The following is a 12418-nucleotide window of genomic DNA, read 5'->3' as shown; positions in this document are numbered from 1 at the left end:
TTGTTCCAGCCCCTTAGTTACTCCAAGAAAAATTCGGGTGATTTCGCCAGGATGAGTTATAAAAGTTGGATTGCAGTTCTTGCCTCCCTGGGTTTTGGTTTTGGTTACCCATGTAATATACAGATTCAGGGTTTGATTGACATTCTTCAAACAAATGTCCTTCCCCACAGTACACACAGGTTATATTCTCAAATTGGTTAGGTGGTTGGGCTGCAAAACTATTAGACCCATTAGTGGTAAAATTCTTAAGCGTTGAAGATATTGAAGATACCTGAGATGCGAGTGAAGTGAGAGTGTCCACTTTATGTATTCCAGCGACTCGTCTTTCTGGTGCTACTTGATTGGTTGGCCATTGATAATTGTTACTAGCAGTCCTCTCAATAATTTCATAAGCCTCATTATAAAACTTAGAAAGGAGAGCACCATTAGCAGAGGCGTCCACTACCATCCTCGTGTGAGTATTGAGACCATTATAGAATGTCTCAAGTTGAATGGAATGTGGGATTCCATGATGAGGGCACTTTCGTAATAACTCTTTGTACCTTTCCCATGCTTCATACAGGGACCCCTCATCCATTTGTTGGAAGGCAGTGATCTCATTCCTCAACTTAGCATTCTTGCTGGATGAGAAATACTTAATGAGGAATCTCTCGACTAACTTTTTCCATGTAGAAATGGAGTTCGGTGGCAATAAGTTCAACCAGGCATGAGCTCTATCCCCTAGCGAATATGGGAACAACTTCAGTCATAATGCATTCTCGGGTACTCTGGCTAACATGAAAGAATCGCTCACTTCCATAAATAGTCTTACGTGAAGATAAGGATCTTCAGTAGGCATTTCACTGAATTGGCCCGCAGTCTGAAGCATCTGGAACATGACTGGCTGTAGCTCAAATTGTTGTGCCCCGATTTCAAGTCTCCTAATACCTGGATTAAGATCGTTAAATACTGGCATGGCATACTATCGTAAAGCTTTATCCCTATCATCAGCAATAAGGATAGGATTCTGAGTAAGGTTTGCTCCATTTCCTTGATTCATATTCTCAAAGTTTATCTTTTCAGTCCTTCTGTGGTTCACTTGTCTTCTTCGCTGTCGAAAGGTTCATTCTATTTCAGGGTCCACACGGAGTAAGTTGATAATCTGGTTGATAATCTAGTCAATACTCGTAAACACTTGAAATAATCACAGAAAGATTAAGTAAAGATTTAAACAGTAAAATAAATAAACCAAAATGTAAAAACAGATTCACAAATAATGGCTTTTTTTTTAAAATCAGTCCCCGGGAACGGCGCCAAAAACTTAGAACGAAGAAAATGTGCAAGTGTACACAATCGCAACAAGTAATAAAGTGACAAGTAAATGTCGAGTTATCGTACCCACAGGGACTGTAAAAAAGAATATTTATGAAATTAATGTTAAAACACTTTGGTGATGGAAAATATTTTGGTTTAAAGATGATTAAAAACTAAGGGTTAAAAACAAAGTAAAAAAAAGAAAAATAAAAAGGTTCTAATGCATGATTTCAAATAAGGTTTAATCAAGATAATATAATTGTGTTAGATTAATTACATTCCTTTAACTTAGAATTATTAAACTTATGTTTACACTGCTACGAACAAATTCACGACAACTCAGTAATTTGCTAACTACTGCTTATACATACTTATTTAATTAATCAATCTCTTGAACATTTTTTAATGTCAATCCAAGCGATTAATCAATCTTCACAAGCATATAAAAGATCAAGTGAGGTAACAGAGTATTTCTACCTTGAAACAGTTTAATAATCTTACAAGTTATGCAAGGTATATGTATCACCAAATACAATGCTAAATTAACTTCAGCTACCTTAGAAGAATAGACATGCAGTGATTAAGTATTGTTTTCACTAATTACAATTTCAAGACAATTTAATAATTAATTCATTAGCTATCTAGCAATTAATTTTGCATGAATAACTTAGGCATGTTTTTACTTAATCAAGCATCTTACCGAGGCCTATAACAGCACAAACACAATTTCAATAATTCAAGCAGGCAAAATGTAATCAACCCAACACAGATTAAATTAAACTAGATTGATTAAAATAACCGTTTCTGTAGCATAAATATTCATAAACATTTTTGTCGAAACAACAACGAAATTTAAAGAGATAGGGAACAAGAAGCAAATCTGGTGTTTCTCCGTGGCTTGACTGAGTTCTTCGTTCTTCGTTCTCCGTTGTCCTCGGCTATCAAGGTGGCTTATGAACACTTTAATTTCTGATCAACAATGGCTGATGAGGATCTCTTTCCTAAGAGAAGAAATCAATACTTGAACAAAAGGGAAAATGGGAAGGAAACGTTGAGAGAAAATGAGAGAGGAGAAGAGAGAATGAGAGAGTGAGGGATGAGTTAAATGATCAGCAAGGGGTGGCTTTTATAGCTAATTCTAGCTACTAAAAATAGCAAATTTTAGAGATTTAACTTTGCTAAAAATTTCCTGGGGCAAATCCATAAAGCCATATTTTTTGAAGGGGTTTGAATGCAAGGTTGAAAGTTCTTCAAGGGCTTCTTTGCAAGCTTATTTAGTAAGCTAAAATTCTGATTTGGGTCAGCATATGGACGATTCTAGGCAGCCTAATTGGTTGCTGGTTCGGCTGACTAGATTCGGTTCAACCAATGCGGTTCAACTGGACCCTTTTTTCCCATAATTAATTAATAATAGTTTATTTAGCCCAAATTAAAATTAATTATATTATGAATTAACACACATTTTTGGACCATCTTAGGCTGGAAATAAATTTTCCTCGATGCTTCAAATTGTTTCTTGGTTTTATTCTTCGACCATTGTCTACCGAGCCAATTTTCGCCATTTGTGCGAATCTATCAAAAATAGTCAAAATTAATCAAAATTAACTATAAAATTAATTAAAATTCATCATGTTCATATTTTTAACATAATTTAATTATTTTATAATATTTAGTTATTTTTGCACAAGAATTTAACCGAAATAACATGATTTTAAGTTAAAAAGGGCATGTAAAAACACATAAATCTTCGTGTTTCCAAGTACCCAAGCCGAACGATTGACATGGGATTATTTACTAGATCCTTTCTAGAAGATGTATGTGGGTGTAAGATACATTGAGGCTAGAAAACTGGAAATCATTTTGCTGAGACAGGAAGACATGTTAGTGGTCAATTATGAGGCTGAGTTTTTTAGCCTTAGCCGTTATGCTCCTGGTATGGTAGCCGAGGAATAAGGTAAATGCACTCGATTTGAGTTTGAGCTAAGGTCAGAGTTGATGGTGAAAGTAGCTCCACTATAAGAGAGGGTTTTCAAAACTTTGGTGGAGAAAGCAAAAACCTATAAGGAAGTTAGGTGCATTGAGTGAAGAGGAAGGAGAAGACTAGAGTCCATACGAAGAGAGAATTGGGCCCTAAAGTTCAGGTTTCACGCCCAATTAAGCGAGCTAGGGATGATCGACCTTATCAAAATGTTATTGCTGTAGAAGGTAGAATTCAAAACTGTGCCACGTTAGGAAGTGGCATTCAGGAGACTATTCGAGGAGTATGGGAGCATGTTTAAAGTGTGGGTCACTGGACTATAAGATTCAAGTCCGTCCATAGCTTAATGATCAGATGCAAGCACAAGGATAGAAACAAGCTCCAAATTAGAAATTTGGTCGGCAGCCCCGTAGGGATCAGGGCAAGAACTGTGATGGTAATGCCGTACAAAGGTAGCGAGCATTGGGACAGGGTGCTACTCAGGCAGATGTGAGACAACCAATGATTATGTATGCGGCTAGACGCAGAGAGGATCGAGATGCAGCTGATATAATAGCAGGTACTTTTACCGTTAATGCTATTATTTATTTTGCATTAATTGTCATTGGATCTACCCACTCATATGTGTCATGTAAAATGGATGATAACCTGAGAATTTGGGTAAAGGAAACCGTAAGTGATGTAACTGTCCTTAGTCCCCTAGGACAATCAGTGCTTGGGAAAAAAATAAAAGGTGTCTATTGCAAGTCCAAGTCAAATTATTTCTTGCTGATCTAATGGAGTTTCCTTTTGGAGAATTTGACCTCATTCTGGGCATGGACTGGTTGAGTGAGCACTGGGTTAGCCTTGATTGTGATACGAAGCGGGTCAGCATAAGAACTTTAGAGGGAAGTGAAATAATTATGATTGGAAAGAGACAGAATTACTTATCAAATGTGATATCTACCTTGGTAGCGGATATTTTGATTTGTAAAAGGTGTGAGGCGTATTTAGTATACATTCTAGATACAAAGATAGATAGTACAATGTTGGAGAATATCCGCGTGGTAAAGGAATCTCCTGACGTCTTTCCAGAAGAGTTTACTGGTTTACCTCCAGATTGTGAGGTTGAATTCAGAATTGAGTTGCAACTTGGGACATCATCAATGTCCATTGTGCCCTATCGCATGACACTGTAAGAGCTTAAAGTGCTCAAAATGCCAAGATAGGTCGAGTCTATTGCCATGGGGAGCTCTAGTGTTATTTGTAAAGTAGAAAGATGGGTCAATGAGGCTTTGCATTGATTATCATCAGTTTAACAAGCTGACTCTAAAGAATAAGTACCCTTTGGCAAGGATTGATGACCTTTTTGATCAATTTAGCGGTGCCACTTTTTTCTCTATGATTGATCTGAGGTTTGGTTATTATTAGTTACAAGTAAAAGAGGTGAATATTTTGAAAACGTCCTTTAGGACTAGATATGGAGCATCTCAGGTTATTTCGATCAGTTTGTGGTAGTCATCATGGACGAAATTCTAATCTTCTCCAAGCCTAAGTTGTAGCATGAGGAGCATCTCAGGTTAGTCCTTCATATCTTAAGTGAGAAACAGTTGTTTGCAAAATTCAATAAATGTGAATTTTGGCTCCGAAAAGTAATGTTTCTAGGCCATATGGTCTCTATCGAGGGTATCCGAGTTGATCCCAAGAAGATTAAGACTATTCTGGATTGGAAGCAACCTAAGAATGTTAGTGAGATTTGAAGTTTTCTCAGAATTTCTAAGTATTATTCGAGGTTTGTTGAGGGATTCTCCTTGATTGTTGAACGGATGGCGAAGTTGTTGAGAAAGAGTGCATCAATTAAATGGACGAAGGAACAACAGTCTAGCTTCAAGAAGCTTAAGGCTATGTAAACTCAGTGATATAAGGTTGCGCGTGGACCAAGATCGAGTTGCCAAGACACGAGAAACTCCTATGAAAGGCCCTAAACGAACAGATCTGAAAACACAATCAAAGATTAAGATTAAACCGAATTAGATTTGAATTTAAATCCCCAAATTCAATTAAAAGAGCAGCAAGAAACAAAGAAATAGAATAGATGACTCAAAAAAATTGGAAGTATAGAAAGAATGCAAATCGGCCAACAAATTGATTCGGCCAAGAATGCCCAAATTCCAGCAGCCGAATTTCACCCAACACGTGGAAATAGCAATCGGCAAAACCCTAGAAATTGGGGAAAACTTGAATCGATTTAGGAGCTACCAACAAGAGATCAATTAAACGAAGAGTTCTTGGAGTTTAATCAAGGCTGAAACACAAACAAGAACAGCAAAAGAATTAGAAGAAGAATCGGCACAAGCAGAATTAAAGAAAATAAATTGAACAGCAAGAATTAAAGAAAAGTCCTAAGAATCCTTGAAATCCCGAAAGATTTCACAAATCCTTTCAAACGGCTCTAATCTCCCCTCCAAAGAATATCAATGGCAAGAAGAAGGTTGAAGATGGCTCCCACAATCACAAGATTGCTAAAACAACTTCTAAAGAAAAATCAAGAGAGAATTCTTGGAGAAAACCCCAAAGAAAATTCTGCACTTTATCAAAACTAAAATTTTAATGTATTGAGTAATGAGTACAAGGGGTGGCCGGCCATCACTTATATAGGCCACAAACTAATCCTAATATTATTAGAAAACTTTAAAAATTAACCCTAATTAATAAAATAGTAAGAGAATTTCGGCCAAACATGGGCTGTTTTGGGCCGAATTTAACATATCCTATTCCTAGAGCCTAAAAATTAAATTAACAATTAAAAAGTTCTACAAATTGGGCCCTTTGACATTTTTGGCCTGATTTTCAACTAAGTATGTATGGATTTCTTGATTGGGCTGGAATTTGCTTATTGGGCCTCGCCTTCAAGAATTTGGGCTCGTGATCCATCTTCTACCAAAATTGGGTCGTTGACGCTCGTAACGGAGATCCAACGCGCTTTGTCTGCAAGATTCAGTTTCTTGGACCAAGATTTCCAAGATTTGAAATCTTGATTTTCTCGATTCTTGAAATCGCTCCAAACAGTAAAATTGGGCCAAGATTCGGTTTCTTGATATTCTTGAAAACAAGAAAGTGAATCTTGATTTTCTTGTTCTTTAGCGTACGCATCTAAGGCCTTGCTAACAAACTCTTGAATGGTCCCATTTGGTTTGGAACGTATTTGTCGGGCCTTTGCTCTCGTTATTGGGCCTTGTGGTAATTTGAGCCCATCGCGTTCTTGGGTTGGGCCTTGGAGACTCGTATCATTCCCCCTTCCTCAAAAAGATTCGACCTCGAATCTGAAAAATCAAATGGGGACAAGTCAGCCACATTAAAAGTAAAACTTACATCGTACTCACCAGGTAGATCAATTTTATATGCATTATCGTTGATCCGCTCGAGTATTTGGAAAGGCCCATCGCCCCTTGGGTCCAATTTAGTCTTCCTTTTTGTAGGAAATCGTTCTTTTCTCAAATGGACCGAAACCCAATCTCCAGGTTCTAGTACAACCTGTTTGTGCCCCTTGTTTCCTTTGTTGGTGTTGGCTTCATTTGTTTTGGCTATTCGTTGCCTAGCCTTCTCATGTAGGGATTTCACCAACTCAGCTTTCTGTTCTCCATCTAAATTAATAATGTGTTCAAGAGGTAATGGCGCAAGATCAAGTACTGTTAGTGGGTTAAAACCATAAACGAGTTCAAATGGAGAATAACCAGTTGTAGAATGAATAGATCTATTATATGGAAATTTAACAAATGGTAGGCATTCTTCCCAATTTCTAATGTTCTTTCCCACAACAGATCGCAATAAAGACCCTAAGATTCGATTAACTACTTCAGTTTGGCCATCAGTTTGGGGGTGACATGTAGTAGAATAAAGTAATTTAGTGCCAAGCTTACCGCACAATACTTTCCAAAAGTGGCTAAGGAATTTGACATCTCTATCAGAAACAATTGTTTTGGGGATGCCGTGAAGTCTTACTACTTCTTTAAAGAATAAGTCTGCCACATGTGTAGCATCATCTGTTTTGTGACAAGGAATAAAATGTAACATCTTTGAAAACCTGTGAACAATAACAAATATACTATCTCTTCCTTTCTTAGTTTGAGGCAAACCTAAAATAAAATCCATGGATAAATCTACCCAAGGTGAAGTAGGAATCGGTAGAGGAGTGTAAAGGCCATGAGGCATTACCTTAGATTTTGCTTGTTTGTATGTAATGCACTTGGAACATACTTTTTCGACATCCTTCTTCATATGTGGCTAATGGAAGTGTTCTTGCAAGATGTCTAGTGTTTTGGCCACTCCAAAATGTCCCATTAAACCCCCATTATGGGCTTCCTGAATCAATAAGTCTCTCATGGAACACTTTGGTATGCATAACCTGTTTATACGAAAAAGAAAGCCATCTACAAGATAAAATTTTTTAAAAGTAGTATGTCCACAATTCTTATAGATATGGCCGAAATCGGCATCATCATCATATAGCTCCTTAATATGTTCAAACCCTAAAACTTTAGCATTCAATGTAGTTATTAAAGTATATCGTCTAGACAAAGCATCGGCAACTACATTATCTTTACCTGTTTTATATTTTATCACATAAGGGAATGTTTCAATGAATTGTACCCATCGGGCATGTCGTTTACTCAACTTGCCTTGTCCCTTTAACCATTTAAGGGATTCATGATCTGTATGTGTGACAAACTCATTAGGCAGCAAATAATGTTGCCATACTTGAAGTGCACGAACCAATGCCAAGAGTTTTTTGTCATAAGTTGAGTAGTTTAACTGTGCACCATTAAATTTCTCACTAAAATAAGCAATAGATTGCTTATCTTGCATTAAAACGGTGCCAATTCCAATTCCTGAAGCATCACACTCAAGCTCAAAAGTATTAGAAAAATTAAGTAATTTAAGAAGAGGAGCAGAACATAACGTATCTTTCAGGGTCTGAAAAGCCTTTTCTTGGGTTTCACCCTATTTGAAACCCACTGATTTCTTTATAACCTCTGTCAATGGGGTAGAAATAGTAGAGAAATCTTTCACAAATCGTCTATAAAAACTAGCTAAACCATGGAAATATCTCACCTCAGTTACCGATTTAGTAGTCGGCCACTCCTTAATTGCCTTCACTTTGTCCTCGTCGACATGAATAACTTGAGCAGTAACTATGAAACCTAAGAATATTAGTTTATCACAACAGAATGTGCATTTATAAAGGTTGGTAAATAATTTTTTGGCTCGCAGAATATCCAAAACGGTTTTAAGATGGAAAACATGATCATCTAATGTCTTGGAATAAATTAAGATATCATCAAAACAAACCTACAAATTTACCCAAGTGAAACCTTAAAACATGATTCATTAATCTCATAAATGTACTAGGTGCATTAGTAAGGCCGAAAGGCATAACTAACCATTCATACAATCGAAATTTTGTTTTAAAGGTTGTTTTCCATTCATCCCCTTCCCTCATTCGAATTTGATGATAACCGCTTTTTAAATCAATTTTAGTAAATATGACTGAACCATGTAATTCATCAAGCATATCATCAAGTCTAGGAATTGGGTGTCGATACTTTATCATTATTTTATTGATTGGGTGGCAATCAACACACATTCGATACGTACCATCTTTCTTTGGTACTAATAAGACAAGAACGGCACAAGGGCTTAGGCTCTCACGAATGTACCCTTTGTCTAGTAATTCCTCAACTTGCCTTTGCAATTCCTTTGTCTCATCGGGATTGCACCTATAGGCTGGTCGATTTGGTATTGAAGCTCCAGGTACTAAGTCAATTTGATGCTCTATCCCTCTTAAAGGTGGTGACCATTTTGGGGCCTCACTAAAAACATCCTCATAATCTTGTAAAAGAGACTGAAACACACTAGGCAATTTTTCATCAATGGTAGATAAAGATAAATAATTTTGCCTAAACCTCACAAGGATACAAGGCTGTTTATTGAGTAGGGCTCTCTTCATATCTTTTTTTGTTGCCAAAAAAATTTTTCCGCTCATTTTACCACTTGTGGATTCCCTCACCTTTGGGCTTTTTAAATTTTGACTTTTTTTACTACTAGCCTCTTTTCTCTCTGTCTTTTGTACTTGCCTATTCTCCCTTACCCCCTCATAAAATTTCATCATATTCAATTAATCTTTGTATACATCAGTGGGATTTAAAGGAGTAAACGTGAATTTCCTACCTTTAAACACAATGGAGTATCGATTAAGCTTACCTTGGTGTGTAACATCACGATCAAATTGCCAAGGTCGTCCAAGGAGCAAGTGTGCCGCATGCATTGGGACCACATCACACCATACTTCATCCTCATAATTACCGAGCTTAAAAGTGACCAAGGACTGTTTCGTAACTTTAACTTTAAAACATTCGTTAAGCCACTGAAGGTGATATGGCTTAGGGTGCTTGGTACAAGGCAACTTTAAAGAATCCACTAAATAGCTACTCACTACATTCGAGCAACGCCCACTATCAATAATGAGTGAACATAAGTTACTTTTAATAAAACATCGAGAATGGAAAATATTGGTCCTTTGGTTGTCATCATCTTTCATCTGGATGTTAAGGGTTCGGCGAACTACAAGACATTGGAAATCAGCAAAGTCCCCTTCTTTTGGTGGTTCGACCAACTCTTCGCCATTATCACTATCATCCACAAGTTCTGGCATATCTGGATCTGTTTTATCAGAGTCAGAAGTGTACTCACCATTATCTTTCAGAAGAAGTAATCTCGTGTTAGGGCATTCCCTACTATAATGACCTCGCCCTTTGCACTTATAGCATTCAATCTCACGAGTCCTCTTCACACTCGAATCACCTAAATTGGGCTGCTTAGAAGGTGTTTGTCTTTTAACAGGAGCCCCTTTTTTCCAATCAGATTATTTACTTCCGTTACCCAAAGAAGATTTATTAGTAACAAAAGGTGATTTTGAACTGTTAAAATCAGAATTGGAATTGTTACCTCGGTAATATTGTGAAGAAGAGAAGGAACCAAACCTCTGTTCCTTTAATTGTTGCTCGATCCCAATGGCTTTATGAACTACTTCTTCCAAATCAATGTAAGTTTGTAGCCTCAAAGTATTAGCTATCGGTCTACTCGAGCCATCAATAAACTGAACCATCGTTGTTTCCATATCTTCCTCCACATTAGCTCTCTGAATGAGCATCTCCATCTCCTTAAAATATTCATCCACCCTCCTACTACCTTGAATAAGTCTTCTCAGCTTTGTTTTAATCTCTCTATAGTAGTGAGGTGGAATAAACCTTTTACGCATAATCTGTTTCAACTCATCCCATGTCGAAATCTCACCTTCATAATTCCGATGACGATTCACCCCAAGTTGAGTCCACCAACTTAATGCATAATCTAAAATTTTCAGTGTTGCTAATGCAACCTTTTCATCATCTGGACATTTATAGTACCTAAACATAAGTTCAATCTTAGATTCCCATTCACAATAAGCTTCTGGATCATTCTTACCACGAAATTGGGGAATTGTGAACTTCAGTTTTGCCAAAGAAGGTTGTCCACGATCATGAACATCAAAATCAGTCCTAGTGACACGTCGAGGACCGCGCCTATGAGTAGGAGGCTGATTATCCATATCTTCTTTAATTGGGTTTCGATATTGAGACTCTTGATTCAATCGCAGCTCATTGATGGTAGCAATCAATGCTCGAAGTGCAGCAGCCTGTTCTTCGAACTGTTGTTGGAATTTTTTAAATGTGTCATCATTATTATCACCTTTAGACATTTTCAAAAAAAATAAACCTGCAAAAATAAACACTCAACACTCAAAAATAAAAGTTAGCAAACCTCACTATTAATCAGTCAAAAAGAAAAATCAAATTCTCAATTAGGTAGAATTCAGTCTTGTGAGTTCTTTAGTAGAGTTTATATCAACCTATTAGAGAGTGTATGAACCGAACTACCAAAGAATCCTAATTTGCACTAGGATGCCAAAAACTGACGAGACACCAATTGATTCGTGTTGTACCGAGGAAGAATTTTGCACATGTTAAAATCCTACTAACACAAGAAACAAGAAGGTGTTAGATAGCGTAAAGGAAGAATAAAGGCGAACAAATGAAAACCTACAGCTAAGAATCAATAAAAATTGCTAAAACCAGAAAACCTGAAAAACTGCGGAGTAACTTGACAACTTCGTTCAAGGTGTTACTGATCTCCAAAAATCACAAAATTAAAGTCGGAATGTCCTTAAATATTTAATTTTTGATCTGGAAAGTTTTGACACCAAACTCAACCCGCTGAATCTTTTTTAAAATTTTTATTGAATTTCGTATTTTTCAATTTTTTTGACTTTTTTGACTGATTTTTTTGCGGGAATAATTTTTTTATATTCAATCACAGTGCCACAAATATGTATGCAAAATTTTAGATCAATCGAACAACCGTTACCCACTCAAATGAATTTTTTTTGAAAGATTTTTCTGGGTGAAACTGTTGTTTTTGCTTTAAAAAATTGAGATCAGTTTAGAAATCAACCAAGAACACCCAAAACGCCCAAAATAAGATACCAAATGATATAAGGTTGCGCGCAGATCAAGATCGAGTTGCCAAGACATGAGAAACTCCTATGAAAGGCCCTAAACGAACAGATCTGAAAACATAATCAAAGATTAAGATTAAACCGAATCAGATTTGAATTTAAATCCCCAAATTCAATTAAAAGAGCAGCAAGAAACAAAGAAATAGAATAGATGACTCAAACGAAATTGGAAGTATAGAAAAATGCGAATTGGCCAACAAATTGATTCGGCCAAGAATGCCCAAATTCCAGCAGCCGAATTTCACCCAACACGTGGAAATAGCAATTGGGACAAAACCCTAAAAATTGGGGAAAACTTGAATCGATTTAGGAGATGCCAACAAGAGATCAATTAAACGAAGAGTTCTTGGAGTTTAATCAAGGCTGAAACACAAACAAGAACAAAGAAAAGAATTAGAAGAAGAATCGCACAGCGTAATTAAAGAAAATAAATTGAACAGCAAGAATTAAAGAAAAGTCCTAAGAATCCTTGAAATCCCGAAAGATTTCACAAATCCTTTCAAATGGCTCTAATCTCCCCTCCAAAGAATATCAATGGCAAGAAGAAGGTTGAA

General features: G+C 36.7%; 1 non-coding gene across 1 annotated transcript; it reads left to right on the top strand.

The window, feature by feature from the left end:
* Positions 1-503: 503 nt before the first annotated feature.
* On the top strand, positions 504-610 carry LOC128036501 (small nucleolar RNA R71). Its single transcript, XR_008193296.1, has one exon. It is a non-coding gene; the product is annotated as a small nucleolar RNA R71 (small nucleolar RNA).
* Positions 611-12418: the final 11808 nt, after the last annotated feature.

Source organism: Gossypium raimondii, chromosome 13 (genome assembly GCF_025698545.1).
Source record: "Gossypium raimondii isolate GPD5lz chromosome 13, ASM2569854v1, whole genome shotgun sequence".
In the NCBI taxonomy this organism is placed as follows: domain Eukaryota; kingdom Viridiplantae; phylum Streptophyta; class Magnoliopsida; order Malvales; family Malvaceae; genus Gossypium; species Gossypium raimondii.
This window is presented reverse-complemented; position numbering and strand designations above follow the sequence as displayed.